We start from the raw sequence: 19,260 nt of genomic DNA, 5'->3' as shown, positions 1-19,260 counted from the left end.
TTTCACTTCACTGGGGTTGGATAATGGCGTGGCAATCCCCACAGCAAATCCATGACGAGCAGTGGCATACCTTAAGCCACAAATCTTACTTCAGTCAGGAGGCGCACGCCACTTCATGCCTTGCCTGAATCATAAAGAGCTGTGCGCCTCACACTCCACCCCCATCCCCTCATCAAGACCGCTGTGAAAAATGCTGGACTTGATCAATTAGGACCAAAGTGTTTTGTGGTGGCACATAACGTTAAACTCTGAGAATAATGTATGATGCAGTAAAGGGGTCACACACATAATGGCTTATTGTTAGGATCCAACCTAGTTCTAGAATTTGGGCGTTAATGCCATATCTTAGTGATTTGCTACCAATGTTAGTGATGAACCAACCTTGTGATAGAGAATAATTGGAAAGTGTTAGTCCACCTCACCTGAAATTTCATTAAATTGATTTGTTCTCATGAAATACTAGCGAGAGTCTTCTTTTAAGGCCACATTCACACGCTCAGTATTTCACATCAGTATTTATAAGCCAAAACCAGGAGTGGGTGATAAATACAGAAGTGGTGATTTGTTTCTATTATACTTTTCATCTGATTGTGCCACTCCTGGTTTTGACTTACAAATACTGATGTAAAATACTGACCAAATACTGAAAGTGTGAACTTGGCCTAAAAATCATATCTGTCCGATCTTCCCTGATAAGAAGAGTTCAATGTACTGCCTGAAATATAGTGAGTTTACAGAAGAGCAGAGCACAACTGACAGCTGCCTTGGTGTCAAGACAATTGTGTTTTTCACACACTGACAACAAAATGAAGTTTGAGACTGATAATATCTACTAAAAATATTTTATGATCCAGTAGCTTTGGGTCAAATTAACAGCATAACATGCTGAATAAAAACAGACACATGTCTATACACAGGATTTCCCAGCATCACGGAAACTAGTGGTAGAAAGACTAAGGTGACTAATTCCTATGAGAGGTCCAAGGTATCTCATAATGGAGTTGTCTTTCAGTTCTTTTTTCTACAGATACATTATAATCATTGTGAAAATAGTGATCATATTTAAATCGGTCAGATAACATTTGAAGCGGAATTCAATCAAATCAATAGACTTTTTTTTTTTTACAAAAACGGCAAATCCCTGTTCTTCGCCAACGAACAAGAAAGCGTGAGCTTCTCCTCTATTGCAATGAATAACTGCACTCACTTTTAGGAATAACTGAGTGAGCATCCCTGGCTATTTCAGACACTCGTATTTATCCCTGTGAAGGCAGACACAGCATGCTCATCCTGCTCTCACACAAACAGGAATTTGGAGCCCCATGTTTTTAGAAAGGGTGGATTTTACATAGGTCATCAGTGCACCCATCCAATGTATAAGCATTCCATCTATCTGTAGCCTTGCAGCACTAGGTTCCTGGGTTCAAATCCCAGCAAAGACAATATCTGCAAAAAAGTTTGTTTGCGTGGGTTTCCTCCCACACTCTAAATACATACTGATAGGGAATGTAGATTGTGAGCCCCAATGGGGACATATACAAGTAAAGTGATGTGAAATATGGTAGTGCTATAAGCAAACAATATACATAAATATTTAAAAAAATTATATATTCACAACTATTATTGAATTCAAATCTTATGACAATATTTACATTCAACAAGAAACCTAAAATTCCTTATTGCTGATATAAGTGAAACAGTGACAATTATTTTTTTAATATAGCTGTATTGTAGGGTTTGGTGCTCTGTAGTGTTTACTATGGTTGGATCAAGGAATCTCAGTGCGGCAATGCTGTAAATCCATTAGCAACATGTATTATTAATAAGAAAGTGCCAGTAAACATCAAGTTCTAGTAGACCAGCAAGTAAATTATTGGGCCACTTGATTAGTATAGATTACGTGAAATTATTCATGCAAATTGCTAACATATTAGTGTAAAAGCAATAATGACGAGTCTACACTTTGAGCAAAAAACTAACAACAAGCCAGCAAAGAAAGAAAAACATATCACTGAATGGAAAAAGGTAGTTATTGCTTAAATCATAACTCTCTAAGGGCCTGATTCATTAAAGCTTCTATGCCAATATTCTAGCGTAGAAAGCTTTAAAAATTTGCCTTATTATGGCGCAACTCAAGGCTGCGTTAAAATTGTGCGACTTTTGGCATTCTCACGCCATTTTTGAACAGCTCTGACAAAGTGGGTGAAGCTGGAGCAGTACGAGGAGGCAGCAACCGCTGCTCTTCAAATTCATGACGAGTGGTGGCGTTCATTAGGCCACAAATCTTACTCCAGTAGGGACTGGAGTAGGATTTCTGGCAAGGTGCTCACAGAGGTGCACACCACTCATCCCACGCTCCTGATTCATGAATCGAGCCCAAAATCTTTACTCCATATACTCTTTTCTGTCAGCTGAATCTTCTACCTTGAGCTGCATTTACTTTGCATGACATTCATGAACGAGTTCTTAAAAAGGCTCGTTTCACGGTTACCTTACAGTGTAAACAGGCTGCTAATCACTTGATAAATAAGCAAAACGCTCATTCATCGTGTAAAGTGAGTGAACTCTTGATCTGTGCATAAGAGCATGATTTACTTTGGTTTGCCTGTGTTAGGCTGTCAATGACTGCCGATTTTTAAAGGTTTACCGATCGGCGGTCGTATCGTGCCGATGGTCGGTCTGGAAATGGACCCTATAGTTATGTGATAGTAAACATTGTCTAACGACTCTATTTATCCTGCTTCTACTGAAAACACTTTAAGATAATACACCAGACGTTAATAAACTAAAGAATGCAGCATTATGCTAAACAAAAGTTGAATTTCCTTGATTGGATTTGGCACTTGAGAAGGGTATAGAGAGAGGAAGTAATTACACCATTTATTGCGGTTTGTGGAGCTCAGCCTGTATTCCCAATCTAAGGAATTAACTGTTTAAAAACATTTTCCTTCCTACGTCATAAGTGAATTACAACATAACCCCCTGTGTGTCCCAGCAACTATTTCCACCAAAAACTGGTGATGTTTAGTTCTGTGCTGTGTAGACGATCACCCAAGGCATCACACCTTCACACTCCTGGGGACCAGGACAAAGATCTGCTGTGAGGAGTACCATTGCATGGCACAATGAGGTATTTTATACACTTGCTATTAAGTGGGAAGAAATGTATTGATATTAAGATAATGCAATTTTAATAGAAAATATAATATTGACATTAGTAAGAGGCCGAGAACTTGATGTATCTTTGATACTGCATTCTTCTAAGTTAGGATGTAAAAGTATGACTGCAGCGTCATCCTGACATTAGGTTTAATATGCCATGCAAGAGGTCCTCCCAAATGGGATGTCCCAGCAGCCTTCAGTCTAATAGGCGTCCTCATCTAAATGGCCCTGGAAGTTGGCACTGACATATCTGCTTACTCATGGGTAAAATAAACAGACCAGGAGAGAGTTGCCTCCTTGCCAATTGGGTGGTTCTAGTCTCCCAGGTGGTTATGAAGTCAGTGTCACCATACTCATTATGGTTTGATACAGGATCAAAAGGTTTGGAAAATAAAAAATGTAAATAGAAATTGTTGAACTTCAGAGAGAAATGTGCAAATGACAACTGCTTGAATACGTGCCAAGAGACAGCCATTCCATGGGCCACGTTTTCCCACAGAGCTTTGTCAGAAAGATTTATATGTGACAGGTCAAAAAGTTACCGACATTCTCATTAAAATCTCAACCAGAATAAAGCAATACAACATATGTCTTCATTACAAGACCATGAAATACATAGATGTTGCCAGTCTCAACAGGAAAAATGCTGCACACCAGTGGGATGGACTACATAATAGAACATAATACCCCCACATGAACTAGGCTACATTTTCTATCAAGAAATGCAAAGAAGTGTCGTAAAAGGCCAATAGTTTGCGGTTCTACTACAGTCTCCACAGCTGACATCGTGTGTATCCTCTACCTTCTATTGTCCTCTAGGAGCTACACTATTAGTGCATCTATTCTCTTTTTGGAGCAGCACATAGTGTAACCTGACTGCCGATCTGTGCCTTTTCCTATCCATCCACCAAGCTCATTATCTACTAAGAGTCCATCTGCTCTCTATATCTACTTGCATCCCTTTATTATGTACATTACCTATGGCATTAATTTCCCCGCATCTGATGATTGTCTTCCAATGTGTCAGAAATTCCCCACTCTTCCTGCCAATGACAATAACAGATGCATTGTCTTGTAACCACACATCTCCCTTATTCCAGCCGAAATTCAAAATGTCACTTGGGTTCTTCTATAGTAGAAAAAAAAATCCACTCATCATCAGCAGGAGCAAATCCTAATATGGTACTTCATTCCATTAAGACCCCCAGATGCCACCTAGCTGGCCAGCAGCTTGCCCACTACATCTACCAGGCAGCATGGAGCAGATCACCGGTGCCACGCCGGCTGCATTCTGCCTCCTTTGTTGCAGATCTCTAAGGAGTTGCTGGTAACTCCCCTACACACCCTTACCATGCCTCCCCACTAGCCCAGAAATGTCAATACTAGCCCGCAGATTGTGCCCTTACCTCTTGACATGTCAGCATCCACTGAAGCCTGGGTATCAGATGTTGTAAATCCTAGCCCAGCCCTGCAGTCAGCTCCCTCAGCCCAGCCACTCCCTGCAGGCAAAGGACTCAACGTGGGGGAGGAAGCAGTGGCCAGAGTGGGCACAGCAGTGACAGCAGCAGCAGCAGCTCACTGTGCCGGGGTTCAGATCATACCTTGTCCTTCCTGGGAGTGATGAAGGGCACATGCAGAAGCCATGCAGCAGCCAGCACTGGGCGGCATCCCATTCATTGTAGTAGTGTGCCCTGTGTCTAGTCACTGGCCCTTCCGATGACTGAAGGCTGAGCTGTGCCCTCCCTGGCTGTCTCACATGCACTCAGGCTGCATTACTGAATGTATGAGACAAAAGAGGAAGCAGAGGGGAGATCGCCAGTCACAGGCAGGAGGAGGAGGAGGAGGGGAAATCCAGCTGTTTTTATGAGGCAGCACAGAATGGAGACTTCTGTTTCCCAGACCGGCAGTTTTTTTTAAAAGCCAGGAGGGAGGGCAGATTTCTTTGAGGCTCAGATTTCCTCAGTCATATCTACAAGGGAATAGTGCTGCCATGTAGCGGGAGCATGGCTGAGACATGGCCACAGAACATGCCTGGTTAGGATGAGAATAACAGCCTAGTAACAATGTGGACATATTGAACACGGGGGTCCTAGCAGTCATTCATATGTGCAGGGAAGTGGCACAGCTTTTTTTATTTCCTGATACTATGTAGAAGTTGATTTCTGTTCCATATTCAGATATGGTATTAGCAGGGCTGTGGAGTCGGAGCCCATTTTGGTGAAATCGGAGTCGGTATAAAATGGACTGACTCCTAAAATATATAATAAATTGGGTACAGTAGTTCATTGCAGTTTGTGGGGAATATTTTTTTCATAAGAATTTGGGATTTTTTTTTGCATCATTCACAATTATGCTCTTGTTTTATTATTTTTATACTTTTTATAAAGGGTATCACCCAGGTCACTTTAAAGGGAAGCTGTCAGGTTGCAGAATTCTATTAAAATCAACCCAATGGCCCCAATTCATCAAGACTGGTGGGACGTGGTGGAGTCAAACATTACTGAATTATGAAGGAGTGCACCTCTTCACGAATCTGGAGCATCTTACAAGTGGCGTGCGCCTCCATGCTCCATGCTAGAAATCTCATTCAAGACCCTTTACTGGAATAAGATTTTTGGCGTAGGGAACGCCACAGCTTGTCATGAATTAGACAAGCTGTGAGGTTAAGCTCCTGCTGTGTCCCCATCCTGCCCAGTTTGGCACAGCTGGGAGAAACTGGTATGAAAACAACAAAAGTTGCAAATTTTTTGCACAACTCTGAGTTGTGACAAAATTTTGCAACTTTTCAAAGCGTCCTTTTAGACCATCGCGAGCTGCCGGGGAGCCAGGGCACATCGCTAAGGAGACCGGGGGCCATCAGAAGGTGAGTATAATGTTTATTTTTTACCATTCTTTTTAACTATTAACTTGGTCACACTATATAAATCCATGCCGGTTGTATGGATTTATATAGTGTGACCAAGTTGTCAAGCACTTTTCAAAGTGATGCTAAAATCGCTTGACAACCCGCATGCGAAATCGCATGTGAAAAACGCGGGACATACGCTTGTCCCTGGCAAAAAAAACACATGTAAAATCCGCATGCGTTTCTTCTGCCAGAGAGATGCAGAAATGCTCAGGAAAAACACAGAGCATTTGTGCATTATGGGCACATAGCCTTAGACTTTTTTTATATCCACTGTACATATTTATTTATTTTACTATAGTGCCATTAATTCTATAGCATTTTACAGACATTATCAGCACTGTCCCCATTGGGGCTCACAATCTACATTCCCTATCAGCATGTCTTTGGAGTGTGGGAGGAAACTCACACAAACATGGGGAGAACATACAAACTCCTTGCAGATGTTGTCCTTGGTGGGATTTGAACCCAGGACCTCGGCACTGCAAGACTGCAGTGCTAACCACTGAGCCACCATTCTACCCATATGCACATGTTTGTTCAAAATGAAGTTATAACCCACTGCTCTATATATGAAAATTAAGCCTCTAGTCTACAGAAGCATTTACTCAAGACTAGTATGGGCTCAGTAGTTGCGGTCATGCATCCCTGGCCTTGATTGACAGTGACTGCACTACAGTGTCTTCTCAGCCCACCTCCAATTCTCACCGTTGCTCAGGCAGGTTGCGCTTCTCCCGGCATATCTGTTCCCATTTTATAGAGCTGTTTGTTCTGTTCCCATGTCACAGAACTATGACAGGGAAACAGATGCCAGAAAGATGGACAGAGATGCTGCCAAGAGGGGTGACCACAAGATGGGTTTTGGAAAGTACAGTGAGAGTGTGCTGAGTAGTATAAAAATAACACAGAAACTGTACTAGATTGGCAAAGGTGCTGCAGAGGAATCCATGGAATAGCACCACACTCTAACTGTTATTCCCCGTATACTGCTGGGAGTTGCCAGTTATAGTTCAGTCTTGCTCTGGTTCAGTCCTGCTCTTTTAGCTCTTGTCAGTTTGTCTGATTCACATTTTTTTTCTTTACTACAGCCTGTGTTTTGTCTATCGTTCCTATCCCTGACCTCCTGGTATTGACATGGCTTCCTGACCATCCTCTTCCAGCCCTCTCCACTGGCTAGCTGCTACTATGTAGACCCAACCCAAAAGGCCCTTTATAAGTCCAGATCCCTTTAGAAGGGTTCAAAGGCAGGGCCACCTCTGGGATCTGGTAGAAGGAGTGGCTAACGCTAAGCCTGTTCATGGAAATCCTATTATGCCAGCCTTTCACTGATAGTGCTCCTCCATTGCAGGTTATTAATGGTTGTCAGAGGAATGTTCTTCCACACTACATGCACTTTCGGCATCAAATTATCAAGATCCGTGGCTGGCAGCTCTCTTTCCAAATGCTGACCAATTTCGTCCCAGATGTGCTTGATGGAAGAAAAGTTCGGAGAGGTTGCAGGCCATGGTAGCACACAGACTGCTCACAGTACCACAAGCAACTTGCAGCCTGGATTTGTCATGTTGAAAAAATGAGACACTTTGGAGAAATGGCTGTACTATTGTTTCCAAATCAATGTAATGCCTAACTATTAGTACCTTGGATGAATGCTACCATGCATTATGCCACCGCATACCATAATCCTAAGAGTAGAACCAGTGTGATATTCCCTTATGAAGGCTTTTTTATGGCGTTGTCCACATGGTCCCTAGACTAATCTCCAGCTATCATTGTGTCTGAGACAATGTGGGACTCATCACTGAAGAGGATAGACTTCCATTCCAGCCTCCATTGCCGTCTTTCACTGCACTTTGATAACCTTTGAGAGCGGTTGCATGAGGTTAATGGAACACCTGTAGGTTTACCTCTGACTTATAGGCCATTGTCATGCAAATACCTTCTGATGGTTTGTATTAGGCTATGTGCCTATGTAGCGTTTTTGCGGCGTTTTTATGGCCGCGAAAACGCCGCGAAAAATGCTTGTAAAACCGTCTGCCATGCAAAGCAATGTGAATTCGGATGTGCTGTGCACATGATGCGCTAATTAGCGCGCCAAATTTGCATTGCGTTGCAAAACCCAGTATGACCATTTCTACCGTGATTACGCTGCAAATTTGCGGCCATTGAGGAACATTGAAACGCAGCAAACCCGCAGGTATATGTAGATTTGCTGCGTTTCAATTAAATTCAATGGCCGCGAATTTGCAGCGTAATCGCGGTGCGTTTGGTAGGTACCCGGGATGAAGAGGAGACAACAATTCCTCTTCATCCCGGCTAACACGCGGTGAAAAAAAGAAATAAAAAAGTTAAAAATAAAAAAAATCTGTATACTTACCTCTCCGGTCTCCTCTCGGCCGAGTCCTCTCTACTTGGCATTTTTTCTAACCAGAAAAGACAGCCACAAACATTTTTAAAATTGAGTTCTTTCTGTTGACATTTTTATATATTGGATATATTTTTTCAATGGGGGTGGGACAGCGATTCAGAATGGCAGTGTTTTTTTTTTTTTGCTGATATCCCATGTAACTGGGGCTTGTATATTATGCATACTTACAGGGGAATGTCAGCCTTCTGCCTGCATTGAAGAGCTGAGTCTCATGGGACCCAGCTGCCCCTACTCCCTCCTTACACCCAGTGATCACATGTTCACCAGGTGGAGGGATTGGGGGGGTTGGAAGCATCGGTCAGTGCTGCTGCTTTCTCATCTATATACACAAGCACTGTTTCAGCGCTGTATATACAGAGATTGAGAAGGTAAACATGTTAATAAACCCTGTTAACTGCCCCTGTGGAAAGTCTGGCTGTGTCTGTCAGATGGCTCCAACCCCGACAGCTCCACGATCTTTGCAAGCTGCTTAGACTGACTTGATGTTTTGGAACATCAAATGTCTGCACTACCAGGATGTTTATAGTCTATGGGCAGTCCACAAGTAGTTAACATGTCTATTGATCCTGCAATTTCCATAATTGCAGGAGAATTTCCTTCTTGGTGTTGCAATTTCAATGTTGAGGACTTTAATAATAATAATAATTTTTATTTCTATAGCACCAACATATTTCGCACAATTCAGGGACGACATGTACAAATAAGATAAGACAAACAAACAAGATACAAGAAACAAACATGTACAAACAAGATAATTACAGAGTAAGGGTATGTGCACACGATCCTTTTTGACAGCGCTTTGAACGCAGCATACTTGTGCTGTGTCCAAAACGCTGCACACAGGTGAATCCGCATGTGTTCATTGAACACGTGCGGATTCACTGCATCCTATACTTTACACTGACAGAACTTCTCTTGCGGAGACTAGCGTCTCCGCAAGAGAAATTAACATGCTGCGGTCTGTGAAGACGCGCCACATATCTGTCTCCGCGGGTGAGCCGCAGGTGCACAGGAACGCATAGTGGGCATGGGATTTCTTGAAATGCCATCCACTATGCTCTAACATCTGGCCGCTGCGGATTGCATACAGCGCAAGTGTGCTGCGTCCAATTCGCAGCGTTTACTGACCGTGTGCACGCACCTTAAGGCCTTATTCGCACATCAGTGTTTATAGTCACAAATTCATCATTAGTTAAGAGCCAACACCAGGAATGGCTCCAAACATAGAAGAGGTGAAACCTTCCATTATAGATTTTCTCTGTATAGGTTTCACACCAGTATTTTGTATCAGTATTTCTAAGCCAAAATCAGATCAAATGTGAATAAGGCCTAACACATAGTTCAACGCATACCAAGAGGAGTTAGAGCCCTGCTCGCAAGTTTACAATCTATGAACTTTAAATACCAAGTCCCAGATTCATGAAGATTTTCTAGCCAGTCTTGATGAGGGGGCATGCTGGATTCATGAAGGGGTGAAACTCATCAATTGCGCCTCCATGCTCCACGCCAGAAATCTCACTCCTTTCGTGTCCTGGAGTGAGATTTCTGGCGTACGGAACACCACAGGTTGTCATGAATTAGACAAGCGGTGGTGTCATGCCCCCATCCCACCACAGCACAGCCCATTTTGGTCGAGCTGGAAGAAACTGGCATTAAAACGCCAGAAGTCACACAATTTTGGGACTTTTCAAAGCTGTTATGCCACTTTTTTAGCTTAAAAGCTTTGATGAATCAGAGCCTAAGTGTTTACATCTGTAAAAATCAAACAGTTGCCTTTTGTGAGACTGTAGAAGTCATCAAACTCCTTGCCTTATGTGACATTCTATGACCATCAAGCTTGTTGCCTTCCTGTGAGTAAACTTTGTTGAACCATGCTCTATGTACGTCTCCGTCCATTATTCCATCCTTTAGGGGGAATCACTTTACTAACAAGTACCACTACACTCCCATTTACATGAGAAAAAAGGCTGTCGTCACTGCATTCTGGGTCTTCTATCCTTTGGATTACGATATCGGAGAGAAGAAGACACAGGACAGGATGTTTGTGTCTAAACATACTCTAAACTTTATTACAAAACACAGGGCTAATATACACCCTGAAGGCAGGAAACGGATTTGCCATATATGGTTCGATTATACAGTTTAGCTGAACAAGCGAAAAAGCTAGTTTCTGTATGCTTTAAAATATTTAATTAGACGTATCTGGTTAGCAAGGCCACATTATCTTCTTGCAAGAACACATTATTGCTACAAGAAGAAACATCTGGCCAGGGAGGACACGTTATCTTCTTAGCAAGGACACACTATTGATACAAGAAAGGAACATTTCAGCTTGCTGTTGTTTTCACCTAAAATAACTGTCAGACGTATATAGCATAGATGGGGCCTTTAAACTTGAGGGACTCCATCTTCTGCTATAACATTCCATCCTTTTGTTCCTTCATTTATCAATACGAATCTCTATGTTTTCTTTTAGTACAGCGCTGAATACACATTAGAAAAAGCTTAAAAACCAAATAAACCGCAAGGCACATTAGCAAAACCTGTAAAATAGCTTGCACTATACCAGCCAACCACCCACCGATACCTTTAAACCAATTTGCGGGATTTAGAAAGGAAAATCTCTGTGTGGAATTATTGGCCAAAGTATCTGAACAGTTCACCCAAAAGTTTATCTCTTCCCATGAGACTGGAACAGCGAGAAAGGGTATGCTAGTGGATGTCACAGGGGCATGTGTACATATCCAACAGTTAGCAATGGTCTGGTTTTGCTCCTTTAGTCCATCGATTAGAGCAAGATGGTGTCTAATGAATCTATTGTCATCTCCATCCATGGTGCCTAACGTAGTCCATGCACCTGTGGTCCCAAGGATGCAGCTAAGTATAAACAATGTCATCATTCTTTGTCCGCTGGTTCTCCTAGTATCTTTTTGCAATGGGACGCGTGGATCCAGGTCTCTTTTCCCTCTAGCTTAACGGCTGTGCTTGTGGTCAGCAGAACTTGAAAGGGTCCGTCAAACCGTGGATCTAGGCTTTTCCTCACGTGTCTTTTTATAACCACCCAGTCTCCAGGTTGCAGCGTATGGCTGCTAGAGTCTTGATCTGGATCTGGAAGAGAACTGAAGACATTATCATGTATTTGCTTAATCCTTTTGTGTAAAGCCCTTACGTAGGAACTTAGCACATGGTTGTTCATTTCTAATGCTTGCGGATAGAAACATCCTAGGCTGGGTACGTTGCCAAACAATATCTCATATGAAGAGAGTCCAGTCTTTCTATTAGGCGTATATCTTACTGAAAACAGAGCAAGCGGTAAACAGTCCGGCCATGGTTTTACTGTCTCAGCCATAGCTTTCTGAATTTTTAATTTCAATGTCCCATTCAGTCTTTCCACTTTGCCACTACTTTGCGGGTGATATGGGGTGTGGAATGCTTGTTGAATTTCTAGAGCTGACACGACTTCATTCATTATTTCACCAGTGAAGTGTGTACCTCTGTCACTCTCAATTACCTCTGGTACCCCATACCTGCAGACCACCTCCGCAAGCAGTTTCTTTGCGGTTGCCGCAGCCGTGGCTTTAGCAATCGGGAAAGCCTCTGGCCATCCTGAGAGCAAATCAATACAGACCAACACATATTCCCATGATCCTGATCCTGTGTTTGGGTGGTGTTTTAACTACTCTACCCTGATTATGTGTAGCACATATCATGCACCCTTGTACCAGGTTTTCAATACAGGTGGAGAATCCTGGTGCCACCCAATGTTTCTGCATGACACTCATCACACCCGTTTTTGATTGGTGTGTCGGCCCATGTAGTATCTGGGCAGCTGCTGAGTACAGTGCCCTTGGAAGGCATCGTCGTGTCCCTTTCCCCCATACCCCATTTGCTTCATTCAGGCATGCACCTTCCTTTAACCACTTATCAACCTCCTCCTTTTGAGCCTGAGCCTGCATTTGGGATAAGATGTCCACCGACACAAACGGGTTTTTAGGGGCACTTAGCTGACGTACTGTTGACCCTTGTTGCGGCTTACAGGCTGCTGTTTTTGCCGCTGCATCTGCCATCGCATTACCTCTACTCACCTGATCGGTGCGTCTGGTATGTGCTCTTACCTTTATGACAGCTACCTTTTTTCGGTAGTTGTAGTGCATCAATTAACTGCTGGACCGCATCAGCATTCTTAATGGGGTGTCCTGCTGCCGTCAGGAAACCTCTTGACTTCCATATGGGACCAAAATCATGCGATATACCGAATGCGTACCTAGAATCTGTGTAAATGTTAACAATACTACCTTCCGCTAGTTTACAGGCCTCGGTTAGGGCCCTAAGTTCGGCCTCTTGAGCCGATTGGTGTGGGAGCATTGGATCTGCCTTGATTACTGCATTGAGGGAGACAACTGCATATCCAGTATGGAAAGTACCTGAATCGTCCTGATGACGGGATCCATCTACAAAAAATTCAAAATCTGCATTTTCTAATTCATGTTCAAATACAGTAGGTAAACCTGCCGTTTCTTGTGCCATCATTTGTACACAGTCATGAGGAACTTCCTCTCTTGGATCTTCCTTAAATAGCACAGTACCTGACCCCTCCTTTAGATCCGAGAGAGGTAACAAAGTTGCTGAATTCAGGGTAGTACACCTCTGTAAAGAAAGGAGGCATTAACAGTGCACATTGTAACCTGAGATGACGTGCTGCTGAGAGGTTAGCGGGTTGCACTTGATTCAATATAGTGTAGACATCATGAGGTGTTGGCACGGTGAGCGGGTGGTCAAGAACAATGTCTGCGGATTTGTGGAGTAATAGTCCAACAGCATGCAGAGCACGTACGCAGGATGGTGCACCTCTGGCTACCGCATCTAATCTGCCACTAAAATAGGCAACAGGTCTCTGATTATCACCGTGTGTTTGAGTTAAAACTACTGCTGCATGTCCAGCTTGTTCATGAAGGTACAGAGTAAATGGGAGCTCATAATTAGGGATACCCAAAGCTGGAGCGGCCAAAATACGGTTTTTGAGTGAATAAAAACAGTCTATTGCCTCTGGTGTTAGTACAAAAGGTGTTGGAGTAAGACAGTCATAAAGGGGCTGCATCAAAACAGAGACGGCATGAATCCACTGTCCGCAATAGGAAACAAGTCCAAGAAAAGTTCTGAGGGCTGCAACATTAATGGGGACGGTGAATGCCTGTACTGCTTGTTTGCGTGCATTTGTTAAATGACGGGCTCCTGGTGTAATGCAATGTCCCAAAAAGGTGAATGAAGATTTACAAAACTGAAGCTTATCTTTTGATGCCTTGCAGCCAGCGTGATAGAGAAACAACATAAGCGATATAGTTGCACTATGACATTGTTTCCTAGAAGGGGCACAAATGAGCAGGTCATCGACATATTGCAAAACAACGATATGTGGTTCAGACCATCCCTCCAGTATTTCCTGCAGACTTGCAGTGTACATCGTGGGTGAATTCTGGGCACCCTGTGGCAACACTGTCCATGTATATTGACTACCCTGGAGTGTGAAAGCAAACAAGTACTGGCAGTCAGGATGTAATGGTACACTGAAAAATGCATTTGCCAAATCGACCACTGAAAAGCAAAGAGAGTTAGAAGGTATCTGTGACAGGAGAGTATGCAGGTTGGGCACAACTGGTGTTAGAAGTTCTGTGGCTTTGTTAACCAACCGGAGGTCATGGATCATTCTATATGCGGCTGGTTGTCCTGGCACGCTCTTTTTCTTTACTGGGAACAGGGGAGTGTTGCAAGGGGACTGGGTTTTGACTAGGACTCCTCTGTGTAGTAATTTTTGGACTTGCTGGGCTATGGCATTCTCCTGAGCAGAGCTAAGGGGATACTGCTTCTGTTGAGGCAAGATGGCTCCTGGTTTTAATTTTACTATTACTGGTTGAACTCTTAACCTACCAACATCTGTTTTGTCTGAGGCCCAAAAATCATGTGGCACAGCCTGCTCCAATATTGGGGGAAACTCATTTGTCTCCTTTATGCTGGCAATATCTAGTGACATAATTTTGCAAAGGGTACTTGGTTTTAAACCTGGGGTTATGGTGACCGTGCCATCGGGATGATATTCAATATGTGCTTGTAATTGGGACAACACATCATTTCCCAAAAGGGGAATTCTCTTGGTGACAGGGAGCAGGATAGATGGGGAATTGAAGGGGGTGGCAATGACATGATGTGAAAAATCAGTGTCAGTATATGGCCAATCACCTTGCGTAATTACTGAATTGTCGGCCCCCGTATCTACTTGGAAATCGATTTCATGTCCCCCTGGTAGGTTCACCTGCACTATACAACTGGGAGTTGGGGGTAAGGAGATGAGGGGGTTCATGTGCAAGCTACCCTCATCCTATGGGGGTGTTGTTTGGTCAGCTGGAGGACCCGTACTCTGAGCATTTGGATACGGGTTGGTCCTACAGTTCTTTCTAAAATGTCCTGGCTTTTTACATCCGTAACACAGTTTCTGTCCTCCTCCTTCAGTCCGTCCTCTGCCTCTGTTGTTTCTGGGGGTCGTCTCTACTATGTGTATTTTGGCAGCTCTTTTTGCCTGCGCTATGTCATGCTGTGCCCCCTGGGCTATTCTAGCCAAATCCTCTGCTTTCACTGATCTCCAGTCTGGTCTACTTGCTTTTACCTTCTCTGCAATCTCTTTCTTTAGTCCATTCATGAAAGCACTTGCTAATACCCTCTCACTAGTCTTATTTTCGGGAATAAATCCCATTTCTGACCAAGTTCTCCTTAGTGCCCAAAAGTAATCTTTGGGGTCTTCTTCCTTACCTTGAACCCGGTCTTCTAGTGTAACCTGCCTCTCTGCCTGTCTGTCTTTACATGCCTTTACCAACGCTTTTGCGTACAGAACCCCGGCTGCTGCATCATTAGCCTCCGCTACATCAGGGCCCGTTCTATTGTCACATTGTTTATAAGTTTCGTCGGTCAGTCTGTCATACCGAGCTTCATCTGCCAATTTCCCCTTAATTACACCTGGCAGATCTATTCTAGTGGCATGGTACGTATCCTGTATGGTGGTGATCATTCTAGCAAAACCCATAGGGGACTGGGACGGATCTGGCAGCTGGGAGATCAACGCCAACTGCTCTGAGGGACTCCATGGTCTATACATTAACATTGTATGAGCTTCCTGACCTGGAACCACTGCATCCCCCCCGCTGCTGCTGCTGGTGCTCCTGGCACAACTACCGTCCTCATTGGGAATAATCTAGCTGGGTGGGGTCTCGGTCCTCCACATGCCACACAGATGTCTACTGTCAAGGGATTCTGCTGTCCACATCTGGGGCAAACCCAACATTTAGGTTCCTGGGAATTCTGGTACTGGGGTGGGGGTGATGTCGGGAGCGGACAGGGAGGAAAATCTGTCATTCCAGTTTTTGTCAGTCTGTAACATCCGTCTCCTAGTTCTTCAATCTTTCCTTCAAAATAAGTGCATGCATTCATCCATACATCCACTGTCTTCAACAGACTCTTATCTTTCAGCCATCCATGATAGGAGTTAAAGAAGGATTTCCATTTCTCTCCATTCATCTCTCCATTCTCATTCATTCCCGCTTTACACAATATTTTGTCAATTCCAATCAGTGCCTGTTTCCCTTCTCTGCGTACTACTAAGTCTTTGGCTATAATGCCTTCCTTGGCATTTTGGTTCCCCATTCTTTTGGTTCTCCTCACCTAGAAGAGACTCCTCAGTCACTTAGACAATGGTCACTTAGACAATGGGCCACAGAGGTTTCTGAACCATTCCACTACTAGCCTCTCTAGGACTTATACGCCAGCCAGAAAAACAGACCAAAAACATCAATTACGAGACACACCCACACCACAATCATTGGATCCATACTTTCATTCTTAAATTCTCCAAAGGATAGAAGGCAGGACTGTCAATTTATCTGAGGGAGATTCTACTGGTTCAAAGGGACCCGAGCCAGACAACAATCTGTGAATTACCTGGGGAGCTGACCGCTCGGGGGTGAGGGAGTCTCTTCTATGCAGTGATATAATTAGGTAGAATATAACAGTTATTCTTACCTCAGCGCTGTATATATCACCAACAGAGAACTTCACTCGTCCCACGTCTCGGACCGGTCGAGCACCCTTGGGTAGATTAACTCAAGGTCCCTGTTCGAGGCGCCAGCTGTCGTCACTGCATTCTGGGTCTTCTATCCTTTGGATTACGATATCGGAGAGAAGAAGACACAGGACAGGATGTTTGTGTCTAAACATACTCTAAACTTTATTACAAAACACAGGGCTAATATACACCCTGAAGGCAGGAAACGGATTTGCCATATATGGCTCGATTATACAGTTTAGCTGAACAAATGAAAAAGCTAGTTTCTGTATGCTTTAAAATATTTAATTAGATGTATCTGGTTAGCAAGGCCACATTATCTTCTTGCAAGAACACATTATTGCTACAAGAAGAAACATCTGGCCAGGGAGGACACGTTATCTTCTTAGCAAGGACACACTATTGATACAAGAAAGGAACATTTCAGCTTGCTGTTGTTTTCACCTAAAATAACTGTCAGACTTATATAGCATAGATGGGGCCTTTAAACTTGAGGGACTCCATCTTCTGCTATAACAAGGCCATCCAACCTCTTAGGGTATGTGCCCACGATGCGTCCAGGCCTGCGGCCCAGACGCTGTGGAAGAGCCGTCGGCGGCTTCCGCTCATTTTATACAAATGAGCGGCGCCATTTTTTTTTTCACCTGCGGACTTTCCTCATAGAGATTAGTCTATGGAGAAAGGAAGCATGCGGACTAGCTGGAGAAATTGACATGCTGTGGTCTGGAAAGACGCGCCACATGTCAGTGCATAATGTCCTATGTGTACACTGTAAAGCTATATTCCCACCATGAGCTTTTAGGCTGTGTGCCCACGATGCGTTTTTTAAGCGTTTCCGCAGCGGCAAAAACGCTGCAGAAATGCTTAAAAAACGCAAGGTAGAAGGCCTGTCATGTTCCCCAATGATAATCTGCATGTGCTGTGCACATGCTGCGGAAATTTCCGCTGCGGGTTATCATTGCGGAAAAAAACGCAGCACTACCAATTATTTTGCGGAAGCGCTGTGTTTTCGCCGCCATTGACTTGCATTGGATTCCACATCACTGTGTATGTAGATGCGCATTCCATGCGTTCCAATGTGCGGATGGTACCCGGGTCTAGAGGACAGTAGACTCTCCTCCGGACCCGGGTACCATGGAACCTGTGAAAAAAAGAATAAAAAATAAATGTTATATTTACCTTCTGATGGCCCCCGCTGCGCTCGTCCTCCCATGCCGGCAGATCGTGGTGGACTGAAGGACTGGCGATCTTCAGTGTACCGCGATCTGCCGGCAGCCAGGACGGAGCGAAGCAAGACTGCGGGGGCCATCAGAAGGCAAGTATGATATTTATTTTTTTATTTTTTACCATTCTTTCGGTCACATTATATAAATCCATGGCGGTTGCATGGATTTATATAGTGTGACCAAGTTGACAAGCACTTTCCAAGTGATGCTAAAATCGCTTGGAAAGCGCTTGTCAACCCGCATGCGGAAATGCATGTGAAGAACGCTTCACTTCCGCATGTCCCTGGCAGGAAAAACGCATGTACAATCCGCATGTACAATCCGCATGTACAATAAGCATGTACAATCCGCATGTACAATCCGCATGTACAATCCGCATGTGTTTTTTCTGCCAGGGAGATGCAGAAACACTCAGGAAAAATCCGGAGCATTTCTGCATCGTGGGCACATAGCCTTAGTGCGTTTTTGATGTTGCATATTTTCCCTGTGTCAGAAGTGCAGCAACTTAGGCTATGTTCACACATTGCATTTTTTTTTATGCGTGTTTTTATGCAAATTTTCAGCTGCGTTTTACAGTACTAGCAAAGTCTATGAGATTCCAGAAATCTCATGCACACAGCTTGGTTTTTATTTTATCAGTATTTTGTGCTTTGCATGTTTTTTTGCAGAGTAGAGCATGTCACTTCTTTGAGCATTTTTCATCCATTTGAAGTAATGGGTGGTGAAAAAATGCACCAAAAAGCGCAGGTATCAGGTTTTGCAGCGTTTTTTGTGCCTGATGAAATAGAATGAGATTTTTTTTTTTCACTGAACTGTATGTATACGCATAAACTGACAAAAGGACAGTGAAAAAAACGCAGCAATAAAACAAGTAAAATCCTGAACAAACCTACCTGGCAAGAGATCAGGTTTTGCTGCAGAAAAAAACACCCAGTGTGCACATAGCCTTACAGTTCCAGCAAAGTGGATGGGATTGATAGAAATCTCCTGCCCTTTGTGCTTTTTAATGCAGCATAAACTCATAGCTCCAAACTGTCCTGTATTTTGTCCTCGGGGGGCAGGGCTGCTCACTGGTCAGTGAATAAATTAAACTATATTACACTCACCTCTTCTTTCTCCTGTGACCCACACCTGCCCAGGGAACTCAAGTGTCCAGAGGCTGCAGCTCTAACCACTGAGCTACAGCTCTCAATGGAGAACATAGGAGGATTTAGTTAACTTGAGTCTGCAATGCAGGCAATGAATCCAGAAGCAGCTCATACAAGTCCATAGAAATACATTGTGTATAACAATGTATTTTTATGGTGCCTGTATACTGAGCAGAAGAAAATTATTTTTTTGGTCCTATAAATAAAAGTAGTAAATTTCTGAGCAATTACAAAAATGTATTTTTTTTCTGTGAGTCCCTGGTCTTGAACCCACAACCTTAAAACAT

The 19,260-nt window shown here is 43.5% G+C and overlaps 1 protein-coding gene across 4 annotated transcripts in view; it reads right to left on the bottom strand.

Annotated features, from left to right (window-relative positions):
- The window catches only part of CLIP2 (CAP-Gly domain containing linker protein 2), a 132,305-nt gene extending 127,296 nt beyond the window's left edge, over window positions 1–5,009 (bottom strand). Inside the window, exon 1 of one of the 4 annotated variants that reach the window (XM_073665162.1) lies at window positions 4,764–5,009. The gene's annotated coding sequence lies outside the window, so the exon portion shown is untranslated. Of the gene's footprint in view, window positions 1–4,140; window positions 4,474–4,568 lie in introns of those variants that run through there. The other 3 variants (XM_073665161.1, XM_073665164.1, XM_073665163.1) reach the window with 3 other exon arrangements.
- Window positions 5,010–19,260: the final 14,251 nt, after the last annotated feature.

This window comes from Phyllobates terribilis, unplaced genomic scaffold (genome assembly GCF_046119375.1).
Source record: "Phyllobates terribilis strain yellow unplaced genomic scaffold, ASM4611937v1 Scaffold_2__4_contigs__length_985480577, whole genome shotgun sequence".
In the NCBI taxonomy this organism is placed as follows: Eukaryota; Metazoa; Chordata; class Amphibia; order Anura; family Dendrobatidae; genus Phyllobates; species Phyllobates terribilis.
This window is presented reverse-complemented; position numbering and strand designations above follow the sequence as displayed.